The sequence below is a fragment of the Echinops telfairi genome, unplaced genomic scaffold, assembly GCF_000313985.2.
Source record: "Echinops telfairi isolate 266 unplaced genomic scaffold, ASM31398v2 ScPeMD7_4225;HRSCAF=4972, whole genome shotgun sequence".
In the NCBI taxonomy this organism is placed as follows: domain Eukaryota; kingdom Metazoa; phylum Chordata; class Mammalia; order Afrosoricida; family Tenrecidae; genus Echinops; species Echinops telfairi.
In genome coordinates, this window is record NW_022108124.1 from 6,655,791 (window position 1) to 6,671,501 (window position 15,711).

A 15,711-nucleotide genomic window follows, 5' to 3' on the forward strand; every position below is an offset into this window, starting at 1 on the left:
GAGGGCGGGGGAGGGAGGGGTAAAATGAGGAGCCAGGGACTTAAGTGGACAGCAAATGTTTTGAGAATGATGATGGCAACAAATGTACAAATGTGCTTTTCACAATTGATGTATGTATGGATTGTGATAAGAGTTGTATGAGTCCCTAATAAAATAATTTTTTTTAAGTTTACAATAATGAAAAACAAAAAAAAGGTTGCGCACAGCCATCTGAGGTCCACCTTTCTATCTCTCCAAAGACAGAGGAACGAAGAGTGGTGCACGTGGAAAGACAGCTGAGAGCAATTAGTCCAATGGATTTGAAAGCAACAGTGTTCACAATCTGGAAACCAGAAGAACTAGATAGTGCTCAGCTACAACCAGCATCTGCTCAGAAAGGGATCGCGTTAGAAGGTCCTGTAGAAAGTGGGAGAGAAATGTGGAACAAAACTCAAAATCAGGTGTATGCATGGATTGTGATAAGAGTTATATGAGCCCCCATTAAATGACTAAAAAAAAACAAAACAAACTCAAAATCATACAAAAGACCAGCCCTACGGGTCTTTTGGCCTTTCATCACACTTCCGGTCTAGAATGGAATTTACCATTTAAGTTCAAAGGAGCAGCTATTGCCCACGTAAAAAACATTAGAGGATTAGGAACGAAGGAGGGCGGAATGGAAACAAGAACCACAGTGAGGACATGAGGTAAGTGCGGGGACATTGAGGGACTGCAATGAGTGTTGTTGCCATGGTTCTGGTGAGCTGCCGTCACATCAGTGCCCACCCAGAGACCCACATAGCACAGAACAAGGGATTGCCTAGTCCTGCACCGTCCTCACAACTGTTGTAATGCTTCTGTCCATTGTGGCAACTACTCTGCTGCTATCCACCGTTGAGGGTTTTCCTCTCTTTTGCTGCCCCTCTACTTAACCAAGGATGATGTCCTGTTCCAGGACTGGTTCTCCTGACAGCATGTCCAAAGGAGGTGAAATGAAGCTTCACCCTTCTTGCCTCGAAGGAACATTCTGGCTGTTGTTCTTCTAAGTTTTGCTTATTCTATGGTATGTTCAATGTTCTTGACCGGCACACAATTCAGATGTGTCAATTTTTCTTCAGTCTTCCTTATTCAATGTCCAACTTTCAGATGCGCAGGAGGGCATTGAAACTGCCTTGGCTTGGATCAGGCATGCCCTACTCCTCTGTAGTAACATCTCTGTTTTCACCAATCTTCAGAAGTCTTATGCAACAGATATACCCAATGCAATGCATCATTTGATCTCTTGACTGCTGCTTCCATGAGCATTGATTGATCCAAGCAAGATGAAATCCTTGACAATGCCAAACTTTTCTCCATTTATCATGATGTTGTCTACTGGTCCAGTTTTCAGGATTTGGATTTTCGTTACACTGAGTCCCAATGATGAGTTGAAACAAAATGTGTATGAATTATTCAATGTAAATCTGAGTATCTGCTCTAAAACTTTCACCCAATTCACAATGAAAAGTTGGGTTTTAAAAAAACAAAGAAAAATGTCTTTGTTATCTAGTGTTACTATAATAAATGCTACGTGAGTGGCTTTAACAAACAAATGTATTTTCTCACACTTTAATAGGGTAGATATCGAAATTCATAGTGCTGTCTCTAGGGGAAGGCTCAGGGACATGCATTGTTCCTTTTCCTGGAAATCTTCATGTAAGGTGGCATCTGTCTTGCTTGCTTTGTTTAATCTCTCTTGTATCTCCAGAGAGATTGATTTAAAGCTCACCTTCCATGAATCCTTACTATTCACATAACAAAAAATAATTCCCAACAAAACAGAATTCCCAAATGGGATTATAATCACAGGTATTGGGGTTAGCACTGGGGTTAATCACTCTGATGCTAATTAAAAGGTCAGCAGTTCAAACCCATAAGCAGCTCGTCAGAAAGAGAGACAGAGTAATCTGCTTCTGTGAAAATTTACAGCCTTGGAAATTCTACAGGGCAGCTCCACTCTGTCCCACAGGGATTTTATGAGTTGGACTGAACTCAATGGCAAGAAGTTGGAATAGGGGTTAGCATTTACAACAGATATTTTGGGGGCACCATTAAATTCATAATAAAAACCCTATGACACACACATAGGTCACGGCGCTTCAGAATTGAATTAAAGGGAAGTGTCTTTTAACAGGTGTGTAATGACATCTCATTGTGGTTTAATTTGCATTTCCCCAATGAGTAATAAATTGGAACATCTTTTCATATGCTTACAGTTCAAACCCTCTAGCTTTTTTTTTTTTAATTAGCATGGTAAATTTTTACTGGATGCCTAAGACTGCAGATCTTAGCATTATCAGAAATGGATTTTGTAAATTGCTATAAATATTAGTTCCTGCTGAAAATTTGCATTTCCACGCCAGATATACTGAATCCAAATCTCCATTTTAACACGATCCCACGTGATTTTTATGTTATCCCCTGGAATCTCATTCTAGGAGAAGAACAAGAGTTAAAGAAACAGATCAACGTTAGCATATACACAGTCCTGAAGCAACAGTGATCTACAAGTAAACAAATGGGTAGACAGGTGGAGTGGGCATGTGGGAGGAGTGGAACTATACCCACAAAGATTTAGAAGTTTGACAGAAGAATATATTTACTTGGGTATATACTTTTGCTGCAAATATAGCTATGAATGTCATAGAGCATAAAAGGAACAACATTATGAAAATATTTTAGACAGAATCAAATACTTTGAGGAAGTAAATGTCTGGGTCTGTGGGCTTAGGATTTGTAGTAGTTACATAATCTGTTGTCAATTTGAGGAGTGAAGGGGTGGAGTTTAGCCTGTCCATCAGGTCGCAGCTTGATGACCTCATTTGGAGGCAGAAGGGACCTTCTGCCTCATTGGAGGTAGGACACATGCTACTCCCTGTGAAATATTCCTGTGGAGAAGATACATGGAGCTACACTAGAGTTCTGGAGCTGAAGGAGCCACGTAGAGACCCCTGGCAGCGCTGAGATGCTTACACGTTCACTGATTCAGCTTTCCTCCTGCAGTTGGCATCATTGCGTCTGTTCTGTGAGATAGAAGAGGACTTTGTGGATTGGTGTCGGACATATGGGTTAATGTTGGACTTGTGGGCTTGGGCAGCACTGGGTTGGGTTGTTTTCTTGATGTGCACTTGACCTTAATATAAATCTCTCTTATACATGAGTTTCTGTGGATTTGTTTCTGGGTACGTTTCTCTAACGTACCCAGAGTAATACAACTGTAGTCTCAGGGGACAATCCATGGCTCAGTTTTCAGCCACAGAATATTTTTGCTGTTAGGTGCTGTGAATCAGCTCCAACTGGTAGCAAACTTAACGAACAACAGAACAAAACATGATTCTGTCCTGTGCCAGGCTCACTGTAATTATGTGTGAACCAATTATGGAAGCTACCGTGTCAATCTATCTCACGGAGGGTCTTCTTTTATTCATTGGCTCTCAACTTTAAGCATGAATTCTTTCTGGAGGGGCTGGTCACTCCTAATGCAGTGTTTAAAGAGTATAAGGGGAATTCTCCCATCCTCCCTTATAAGGCGAGTGCTAGCTACACCTCCTCAAAGACAGACTGGTTTGTTCTACTGGAAGTCCATGATTTTTTCCCTATTCTTTGCCAACACCGTAAATCAAATGCACCAATTCTTATCCAGTCTTCCTTATTCATTGTCCAGCTTTCACATGCAGGTGAAGCAATTAAAAACCGCCATGGCTTGGGCAAGTGCACTTTCGTTATCCAAATGACAGCTTTGCTCTGAACACTTTAGAGGTTATTTCATGTGGATGTGCCCAACACATCATTTCGTTTATTCATTAGCTGCTTCCATGAATATTGATTGTGGATCCAAGCAAGGGGAAGTTCTTGACAATTTCAATTTCTTTCTCCATTTATCATAATGTTGTCTAACAGTCCCGTTGTGGTCATTTTTTCTCCTTTACATCAAGCTGTGATCTGTACTGAAAACCGCAGTCTTGGATGCTCATCACTAAGGACCTCAAGTCCTCTTCAAGTTCAACAACCCACTGTGTGTCATCTGCATAGTACATGAGTTCCTGAGCCATTCTCTAATCATGATCTCATATTACCATTCGTCTTTTAGCTTCTAAGTTATTTGTTCATCATACAGATTAAAGAAGTATGTTGAAAGGACACAGTCCTGACACATACCTTCCCTAATTTTAAACCATGCAGCCACCCCTTGTTATGTTCAACAACTGTCTCTTCAACCATATGTAGGTTCCATGCAAGCACGATGAACTATTCTGGAATTCCTGTTCTCAATGCTATCCAGGCTTTGTTATGATTCACTCAGTTAAATGCCTTTGCATAGTCACTAAAACATAAGTAAACATCTCTCTGGTGTTCTCTGCTTTCAGTCGAGCTCCATCTGACATCAGCAATGATATATCCCTCCTTCCAAATCCTCTTCTGAATCCAGCTTAAATTTCTGGCAGCTCCTTGTCAATGTACCACTGCAACCATTTTAAAAATATCTTCAGCAAAATTTCTCTTGCATATGATACTACTACTATTCAATGTTGGGTCTGCATTCTGCTGGGTCATCTTTCTTTGAAATGGGCACAGATATGAAACTCTTCTAGTTGGTTGGCCAAATAGCTCTCTTTCACATTTCTTGGCATAGACTAGTGCTTCTCGTGCCTCGTCAGCTTGTTGAGGCATTCCGGTTGCTATTCCATCAATTCCTGGATTCTTGTATTTCACTAATGCCTTTAGAACAACTTAGAATTCATCCTTTAATACCCTCCAAAGATTGCACGTTGATCAATTCTTTGGGGTACAGTGAGTGCATTCAGTTTATCTTCCTTTGGTGCTTCCTGCATCATTCAATATTTTGCTAAAAGAATCCTTCAAAATTGCAACTCAAACCCTGAATTTTTTCTTCAGTTCTTTTGACTTATGACATGTCTAGTCTACCTTTGCTTTGCTAACTCCAGGTTCGTAAAGATTTTATTTTAATTCTTTACTTTGTCTTCTCGTGTTGCCTTGTGATATATTCTGTTCAGCTCTCTTAGGGATTCCTGGTGGTTTAGTGACTTATGACTTGGACCGCTAACTGGGAATTGAGCAGTTTGAAACCAATTGCCGCTCTGCAGAAGTGAGATGAGGCTTTCTACTCCTGTAAAGAGTTACAGCCTTAAAAACCAAGAGGCAGTTCTACTCTGTCCTATAGGATCACAATCTACTTGAAGGTGTTTAGTAAGTTCAGCTCTTTTACTTCATTGTCTTAGCTACTCTAAGTTCAAGAGCAAGTTTCAGCGTCTATTCTGACATCCGTTTTGGCCTTTTCTTCATTTCTTTTCTTTTTAATAATCTATTGATTTCTCCATATATGTCATCTTGATGTCATCTCACAACTTGTCTGATTTGAGTTACTGGTGTTCGATGCCTCAAATCCATTCTGGAGAAGGTCTCTAAACTCTACTGGGGTATATTCAAGGTTGTATTTTGGCTCTCATGGATTTATTTGAACTTTTTTCAGCTCAATCTGAATTAACATATGAGTAACTAATGATCTTTTCCACAGTTGACTCCTGGCTTTAGTTTGGCTGATGATATTAATCTCCATAATCTTTTCTCACAATGCAGTCAGTTTGATTCTTGTGTATTCCATCTGGTGGGATCCCTGAATATAATCGCCAATTATGTTGTTGAAAAAAGGTATTTACAATAAAGAAGTCATTAGTCCTGAAGATCTCCAGCTTCCTTTCTGTCACCAAGGTCATGTTTTCCAATTACCTAACCTTCCTCTTTCCCACCGTCTTCTGCATTTCAGTCACCAGTCTAATTGTACCCTGAGGGCATGTTGATCACTTTCAGACAGTAGAAGTTGATAGAATTCTTCAATGTCTCCATCACTGGCTTTAATGCTTGGCATGCAAATTTGAATAATAGTTTATTAACTGATTTTCCTTGTAGCCATATAGATGTTATCCTACCATAAAACCCAAACAAATATCACTGCCATCAAGTTATTTTCCAACTCATAATGCCGCGGTGGGTTTCTGAGACTGAAACTTGATATGGAAGTTGAAAACCTTGTGTTTCTCCCACAGAGCAGCTGTCGCTTTCAAATGGCAGACGTTGTGGTTACCAGCCTAATGCTTAACCACTATGCCACCAAAGCTCCCTTGGCCTATGATTGACACGATTATACTTTAAGATAGATCTCTAAATGATCTTGTTGACAATGCATGTGTTGCCATTCCTCTTCCATTTTTCATTTCTGGTATAGTAAACCATATACCAATACTAGTACACTTCAATGCACTTCTGCCTTGGGCATTAAACTTTTTGAGTTCCATTTCTTTCCTGACAACTTCCTTTTTCGTTTTTTCAGATTCAAGCTTTCATACATTCTATGTTCTGATTATCTGATTATCAATGTTTGCAGCTATTTATTCTTATTTGGAGTCATGCCCGATTACCAAATGAAGGGCCCCAAATCTTCACTCTTTGTTATGTGAGCTCTAATTTAAGGAGGCAGCTCTTTCTCAGTCTTATTTTCGGTGCCTTACAACCTCAATGGCTTATCTTTTGGCACTATATCAGACAATGTTCTGCTGGTACACATAGGGTTTTCAGTATCCCCACGTGGGAAGCTTCGGTTTGATTTCCCAGTATGGAGGCAGACATCCTTTTAAGAAGCCCTGATGATATAATGTGTTACACATTGACTGCTAAGCACAAAGTCAGTAGTTCAAAACCACCAGCCTCTCAGCAGGAGAAAGAAGAGGCTATATACTCCCGCAAAAATTTACAGCCTTGGGGCAGTTCACAGGGGCAGATCTACCCTGACCTCTAGGGTTACTATGAGTGGGAATTAACTTCATGGCGGTGAGTTTGAGGGGTGTTTTAATCACTCAGAAGTGGGGTGTCTATTCCTTCTTCCTAGTCTGCTCTTGGTCTGGAACAAGGGGCGGCAAACTGCAGCTCGTGAGTCCTATGTGGTGTTTCCTGTGTGTACAGGTGGCTCCGATGTAAAATTGAAACAAAAATGTAATAATAGTTATTTCATTTGCTTGTAAAAATATATTTATGGCTCTCGAATTTGTTCAAACAAAGATTGGCAAACTTTTCCTGTAAAAGACCAGATAGTAAATATCTTAAGTTACATGGGTCACGTATGGTCTCTATTCCGCATTCTCTTCTTCTAAAACCCTTCAAAAATGGTATATACATACAAGGGGGTACCCAAAACATTGAATTTTTTTTCAAAGCTATTTATTAAAATTTTCTTACAAATCAACCTTATCACCTTCAAAGTACTCTCCATTACACTTCATACATTTGTCAAATCTGTGATTCCATTCTTGGAAACAGTTTTCAAGCTCATCTGTTTGAATGGCTGATAGCAACTCCCTCGTTTTTTTCTTCACCTCTCAGGTCATCAAATCACTGTCTATTCATGTTCCTCTGCATTTGCAGAAACAGAAACTGTGAGGTCAGGTGAGTCAGGTTGGTGGTGCAAGAGAGGCATGCTGCTTTTGCCAAAAACTAGTGCACTGAGATGGCTGCACAAGCAGGTGCATTGTCGTGGTGGCAAATCCAGTCCCCTATCTGCCACAAATCAGGCCTTTTTAGTGGCACACAGTTACGCAATCTTTTCAGAACCTCTAAATCAGCAGTTCTCAACTGTGGGTTGTGACCCATTTGGGGCTCGAACGACCCTTTTACAGAGGTTGCCTGATTCATAACATGAGCAAAATTACAGTTATGAAGTAACAGCGAAAATAATGTTATGGTTGGGGGGTCACCACCGCATGAGGGTATTAAAGGTTCACGGCATTAGGAAGGTTGAGAACCACTGCTTTAAATAGAAAGCTTGATTAACAGTCTGAGCTGGTGGAACAAACTTCAGATGCACTATGAGTTGACATTTTTCCCCATTCTGGAAGTGGATGGACATCAAGTGATGCTTCATCTTTTGGGAAAAGAGAAAAAACACTCCTACACTTGAGTTTTTCTCATAGCACTGTCCTTGTAAGCTGTGTTCAACATCACAATAGTTCCTGCTGCATTTTTCCGGAGCAGGAAAGAAAATTACAAAGCTGCACGTGGTTCTCTTAAATTGGCCATCACAAGAAAACAAACAAACAAAAAAACGAGGTTTGAGCAAAACTCCTTTTACAAAAAAAAATTCACTGTGGCCAGAGAGAAACTTCCTAGGCAATGCCACTTGGTACACTAACATAGAGCAAGTTGCTTGATGCTTGCCTAGCAGGCAAGAGCTTTTTTCCTTTGACTTTTTTGTTTATTGGTCTTGGTTCCTCATAAATATGAGTCCTGGTTATATACACATTGAGCTGCTAACCACAAAGTCAGTGGTTCAGACCCACCAGAAGCTCCAAAGTAAAGATTTAAAGGCTCCAAAACCCAAAGGGACATTTCAACTCTGTCCAAAGGGCCACTATGAATCAGAATTAACTCAATAGAAGTTCGTTTGACCTACAGGCCAGAGTTAGTGTATCTTTGACTTAGGACAATGTAGAGCTCTACCAGAGAGGGCCATGGTGGTTTGGTGGTAAAATTCTTGACATCCATGTGGGAGACCCAGTCTTGATTCCTGGGTAATGCACCTCATGGACAACCACCATCCACCATCCACCTGCAGAGGTGGATGGTGGGGGCTGTGTGCTGGTGTGATGATTAACCGGTTTCAGACTAATACAGATCAGGAGAAAAGGCCTGGTGATCTACTTCTCTAAAATTCGATCAGTAAAAACCCTGTGAATCACAAAGGCCTCATCCTGTTTTGCATGGGGTCCACAGGAGCTGGTGGCTGACTCAAAGGCAGTTAATAACAACAAATAACAACCAATCTCTTGAAAGTAGATGGTTTCAATCGAAAAAGACTGGAGTCTTAAAGGCTTGTATTCAAACAAGCAACCATCTAAGTGAGGAGCCAATAAGTCCACACAGAAAAAGCAGACCAGCTTGTGGGATCCAGAGATGACAATTACAAAATTTGAATATGGTACAGAGAAAAGTATCCCGGTTAAAATGATGAACACCCCATTTAGAAAAGGCTATGGAAGAGAGTGGGAGCCGAAAACTCATCTGCAATAGTCAGACTGAGCCACTGGCTGATCCGTGTTAGCCAAAGGCAAGAGTCAGGAATAGCCAAAGGCAAGAGTCAGGAACAGCCTTACTCTCAGGCCGAGACCAGTGTAACCCTGATTACTCAGGATCGAACTCGGTACCAGATCAGTTGTCCTCCCTATAGACACGACCTGAATTTGTACTGGGCTCAAGTATCTTTTAGTTGTCTCATAGCCGAAATTTCCTCCCTGGCTTTCTGAATGTCAATGGGGGTCTTCTCCCTCTTATGCATCATTTGTATTTTTGCCTTTATACTAACATGATCTTATCTTTACCAGCATAGTGCGCTTTACTTTCATTGTTTTCTGTTGGGCTTCCCAGCTTTGAGGCACAGAAGGAGTGGATGCATAATGGTAATAACTGATCCAGGTACTATAGGGAAAGCAAGAGTGGGGCATGGGCGAGAGGGAGGGAAGGGGATTTGGGGAGTAAACAATGAAGGCAGGAGGCGGGAGGGAAGCACTGAAACTGCTCACAATTGCTTAACTCAGTGTCAAGGTGCTCTAACCCTGGGTTGGGGGGAGGCTCTAAGAGAGATGTAGTGGTTATTGTACAACTCCCCTTAATGGGATTGAACGATGGAACTCGTCTATTGTATGATATGTAAATTATGTGCCAATAAAACTGTTGAGGAAAATAAATAAATAAATAAAATTGGGGAGGTATAAAAATCCAAACTTTTACTGGATCAATACAACAGACATTTATTTCTCTCGGGTCTAAAGTAGGTATTCTTGGTTATCCTGGTCAACCAGATGGTGAAGCAGTGGGCTGTGAAACAAAAATGTAGCAGTTCAAACCTAGCACCACTTGGCAGAAGAAAGTACAGCAGTCTGCTTCCATTAAAGTCTACAGCTTGCCCCTCAGGAACAATGGTGGGAGTTGTGGTATCATGAAGGTAGGGGGATAGTTGGGGAGGAGGAAAGGGAGACAGGGGAAACCCAACACAAGCTTGGATATATAGCCCCCTCCCCACTCAAGAAGACGACTAACAGAAATGTGGGTGAAGGGAGACAACGGACAATATACAATATTAAATAATAATAACAATATATCATCGATCAAGGATTCACGAAGGTGAGAGAATGGAGGAGGGAGGGGGGGAAAAAAAGAGGAGCTTATACTAAGGGCTCAAGTAGAAAATGTTTTGGAAATGATGATGGCAACCTATGTACAAATAGGCTTGATACAATTGATACATGGACTGTTAGAAGAACTGTAAGAGCCTCCAATAATATGGTGTTTTTATTAAATCTACAGCCTTGGAAACCCTGAGGAGCAGTTCTCCCTGTCTTACAGTCAGAATTGATTCAACAGCAGTGGGGCTGGCTGGGTTCTAGCTACTCTGGAAAGTATCCCTAGTGGCCCATCAGTGAAGCGCTCAACTTCTCACTGAAAAGCCATTCGTTAGAAGCCCACCAACCACTTGGAGGGAGCTGGCTGTGGCAGTCAGCGTCCGGGAAGATTCTAACTTTGGAAGCCTCAGGGGTAGTTCTACTCTGGCTTCTAGAGTTGATCTGAGTCCAAATCTATGGCATCATGGTTTCGATATCCCCCAAGCTGCGATTCAGCCACACCAACTCCATCCATCTCATTTCCACATAATACGTCCATTGGAGAAGAGGGGACAGGGAAGGTGGCAAACAGGAGGGTAGTATGGGCATGCCTAGAAGCCATGGGGTCCTCCCTCCCACCTTTCATTGTTCAGAGCGCCCTCTTTCACATCAGTACATCTAACTGTGTGTGTGTGTGTGTGTGTGTGTGTGTGTGTGTGTGTGTGTGTGTGTGTGTGTGTGAGAGAGAGAGAGAGAGAGAGAAAGAGAGAGAGAGAGACTTGGAAACCGAGTTTCACTATGTGTCCAGGAGGAAGAGGGAATGAGCTGGGGAGACAGCTTTGCTACACCAGCTAATGAATTTAAACAGCCGTGGCCCAATTATCTAAAGTACACATCTCCTTTGGAACCCTAGAAGCACAGTGGTTCAGCACTAGGCTGCTAACCGAAAGGTCCCTTTGAAGCCAACACCTGATCGCTGGGGGAAAGATGGCATATTCTGCTTCGTAGAGAGCTATAACCTTGGAAAACCGTACAAGGGTCACCAGGAGTCATAATCAACTTGACAGCGGTGGGCTGCGTTTTGAGTGCGCATCCCGTTTGCCAGGAGAGTGTTGTCAGTAGCAAGCATAGCATCCCAGGTGATGAATATGAATGTTTCCGTAGTTCCTTTATAATTATAGCCTATTATTCTTTCATGCTCCTCACCTGTAGAGTCACATTCCTGCAGGCGTGGTCATGGCCCGCCCATCCAGCCCCGGCTTCCCTTTCTCACGTTCCCTGTTGCTCCATGTAGGACTTTACCACGCTCACACCTCACGCTATGAGCTAATGGCAGATCCCTATAAGAATGCAGATCTCTGCACCACTGAGATTTTCCGTTTTCTCTGTCTCTCGAAAACAGGTCTTACCTAGTCTACGCCCCTCTTGGAAAGAAAACCTTTTGCTTTCTTATTTTGTTTTTTATCTCAGTCTTCAGAAATTGGAAAGATTTTTCCATGTAAGTTTATTTTGTGCCAAATGATGAGTGTTCAATTCTTACCCAGGAAAGATGTCACCTTCATATTCAGAAGCAGTCACCATTTCCATCAGTCCAAATTGGCACCTTCCTATACAAGGAGCCCGGGGGGTGTAGTGGTTACGTGTTGGGCGGCTAAACATAAGGTCAACAGTTTGAAACCACCAGCCACTTTGCGAGAGAAAAACAGGGCTTCCTACTCCCATAAAGAGTTGCAGTCTCACAAATGTACGAATGTGCTTGACACAAGGGATGGAGGGATGGATTGGGATAAGAGCTGTACAAGCCCCCCTCCCCCAAATATAATTAAAAAGAAAATGATGGTGGCAACATATGTACAAATGTGCTTGACACAAAGGATGGATGTATGGATTGTGATAAGAGCTGTATGAGCCCCCAATAAAATGATTAAAAATAATAAAATACTAATTTCCTCAACAACAATAACAAAAAGAGTTGCAGTCTCTGAAGCTCACAGAGGCAGTTCTGCCCTGTCCTGTAGGGTTGGTATGAGCCAAACTGGACCGGATGGGAATGAAGTAAAAGAAGTTATCTTTCTATAATACACTTCGTTGTTATTAACTTTGACTTACTCATGCTAGCTTGCATCTTATTAAAGCAACAAACTTTTCAATTTTACAGAAGCATAGAAACATTAAAAACAAAACAAACAAACCCTCTGATGCGCACACTCAGTCTTCTGTTATCTTGAAATGTAGACATGAGATAGGTTCATAGCCACATATTCATATCTGCATTTTTATTGTATACCTTCCTGTAGCTGTTTTCATCCCCTAATGATTGTATCTGATTTATTCTTGGGGAAAACCCATTCAGTAGACTTCTGGTTAAGCTGCTTAAATGAAGACGGTGAGCCAAGAGAGCTAACCTGCCTGGTAGAATACATTGTCCTCCTTGAGGCCAAAGAGGGTTATAATGTTCATTTGAAGCCTACTGTGAAGGTTGCAATTTTGAGGAATTAAAGAAAAGAAACAACTGAGTACAATTTGGAGAAATGCATCGGCCCCAACCACATGGATTTAGGCTAAGATTGAAAGAGGTTCCCCGGCAGTGCAGCAGCTAGTGCAATGCCCCAGCAGGCTTTCTACCTGGTTTTCCCTGTGTGGGGTACCCTCCTTTGCTGGTGTGCAAAGTGTGTTACATACACAGGTGCATGGAGGCACTTAGCCTGTGCTCAGGACAAAGCAGGGCAGGGAAAGAGCAACTGCTTTATGAGCTCTGAGAGGTGACCTAGAAATGTTAATGCGGATACAAATCCCACAGAGAGCTATTAAAATGCAGATTCAGTCTTTTTGGGGTGGAGCCAGGAAATGCCTACCTGCAAGTTTGTGGAACCACTCTGGGAAGAACAAGAATCCAGAAAATTGCTTCGGGAGCAGCAGTCCAAAGAATGAGAGAGGGGTGACAAGCCAGCATCAGAACAGGAAAGCACCCTCCAGGAAGCCTGAGGCAGAGAGGGAGGGAAATGGTTGGGACTGGGGCCCAGAAAGAAGGAAAGGCTAGTGTGGGTCCTGATGGAGGTTCCTCAGTCCAGGTAGGTGTGTGTGTGTGTGTGTGTGTGTGTGTGTGTGTGTGTGTGTGTGTAATGGTTGGGACTGGGGGCCAGAAAGAAGGAAAGGCTAGTGTGGGTCCTGATGGAGGTTCCTCAGTCCAGGAGTGTGTGTGTGTGTGTGTGTGTGTGTGTTCGCACACTTTCTGGTCTTAGAGCAGTAGGGCCCTAAGTTAGACAGGGCAGTAAACAACATAAGCACTTGTTTTATAACAACCAACCAAGCACAGTTCCTCCAGGGGTTGTCAGATAAAATGTGGGTCGTCCGGGTAAATTTTATTTTCATTTTAGCATAAGTACGTTCCTCAGTACTGCATGCAACCAACACTACAAAACAACCACCAAAACATTCATTGTTTATCTGAAATGCTCATTTACCTGGATGTCCTGTAAAGTTATTGGCTGACTCTGACAGCCAGAAATCCCACAGTTAGACACTCCTCAACAAGAACGGCACGCATGCAGTTATTTTAGACACAGGAGAGAATGAGAGACCCTCTCAACGCCCACAATGTCAGGGGAACAAGGCTCCAGGACACACACTGCATTTGCACCGTGGAAGCTTCTGAATGACTTGATACTTGTGCTTTAGTCAGAGCTTCCGACCAAGTATTTGAAGGCATGTGCTGACATTGGAAAATAATTTCTCCACTCTCTTTATGCAGACAGCATAGTCAGTGATTAAATGTCCCTGACATTAGGCTGACCTGGATCTAAACCCCAGATGTTTGATGACTCACTATGTGCATGGGTTCCATAAGCCTCGATTTTCTCATTTGTAAAATGAGGACAGTAACATCGACTGCCTAGGCTATGACAAAGGAGCTCACCCTTGAGCTCAGCGCATGACAGACAATAAGTCAGTACCCAGTCAGGGTCACTAAGGCTACTGGTGTATTTATAATAATTCACTCATTTAGGCAGGTGTTTTTCTTACCCGCATTCATTTTCAGGAGGTATGGTGCAAGTAGGAGAGAGGTGGTCCTTTGCTTGTCCTATGACGTCTTGGCTGGTTGATAACCATTGTCAACAGTAGATGTTGACTCTAGGGACCCTCTAGAGCTCCCAAGGCTGAAGGTTCTTAAAGCAAGCTGCCATATCTTTCTCCCATGGAGTAGCTCGTAGGTCTGAAACTCCACACTTTCAATCAGCAGCCGAGTACTTAACCACTGCACCACCAGGGTTCCAGAGTAGGTGACAATGATGTCAAAGAAGCAAATGTAGTGGTGGGTAGTGCATTGAGAATTTCTAGTGGAGCAATTTATTTCTACAGCTGGAGAAGATGAGGAAAATATTTGGGACTTCAAAACCAATAGGGATACTAGAATATCTCTCTGCTGGAATGGGAGCAGGCACAATGGTGTGGTTCCGCTCAGTTCCCCTTTTGTTCTTTTGGGGAAAGAACACCTTCTACTCCTCCACCTTCACCGTAAAAGCAGTTATGAACTTGTTATGTGTTAACCCAGCACCCTCCATCACTTTTGATAACCACCATATGAATCTCAGTTCATACACTAAGATGGCAAGAAATAGACTTCTATTTGACTCATTTCTGCTCTGCAGCTCCCGAGGGCTGCCAATGATTAACACGTCCAGCTGCAAACAGAAAGGTCATTGGTTCAAGTCCACCCACAGACACTTCAGAAGAAAACACTGGCAATCCACTTCCAAAAATTCAGCCACTGAAAACCCATATCATGAGTCAGAATCCACTTGACAAGCATGGGCTTATTGATTGCTTGTTGTTGTTTTACCTACTCCTGAGCTCCCATTCCATTAAGTGCCAAGAAATTCAATCTTGGTCACTTCAGAGTTGTGTCTATGTCCCTTCCATTCCCAGGGGTTGCATCTCACTTGCATGCTAGGAACTTGGAGGGGTGTCATCCCGTTCTGGCTCTCCATCTGCACCATTTGGTGTTCTCTGAGGCATCCTGTCCTCTTCTCTGCAGTCCCTGGTCTACATCAAGTATGTGCTCAGCAGGTTATAAAACTACTGAGCATAGCAAAGAAGCGATTCAATGTTAATTGAATATTGATAAAGGGAGAGGGGAAAAGTTAATTGAGTTAATTAGTTGCCTGGTTGCTACGGCAACTTTTCCCTCTGTTGGAAAGAAATTGTCTCTGGATTAGAGTCGTATAGAGAGAAAGAGATAAACTATCAGCTTTGCTCTTTCCATCTCAGGCAACATCTGAATAAGCAAAGCAAAGTGGGAGGCCAGAGAGAGGCCCTGGGAGTGAAAGACAGGCCCAGAGCTTCCCAGAGCAGAGGGAGAGCTGCCCTGCCCTACGAGAAAGCGCCATTCTCTTCTGGAGGAGAATTTGCTAATTAGGGATCCTGAGCAAGGCAGCAGAGTAAGAAAGACATTAAGCCAACTGTCCTCCAGGTACCTGGCTGCAAGAATAAGTGTTGCAAACGTGTGTGTGTGTGTGTGTGTGTGTGT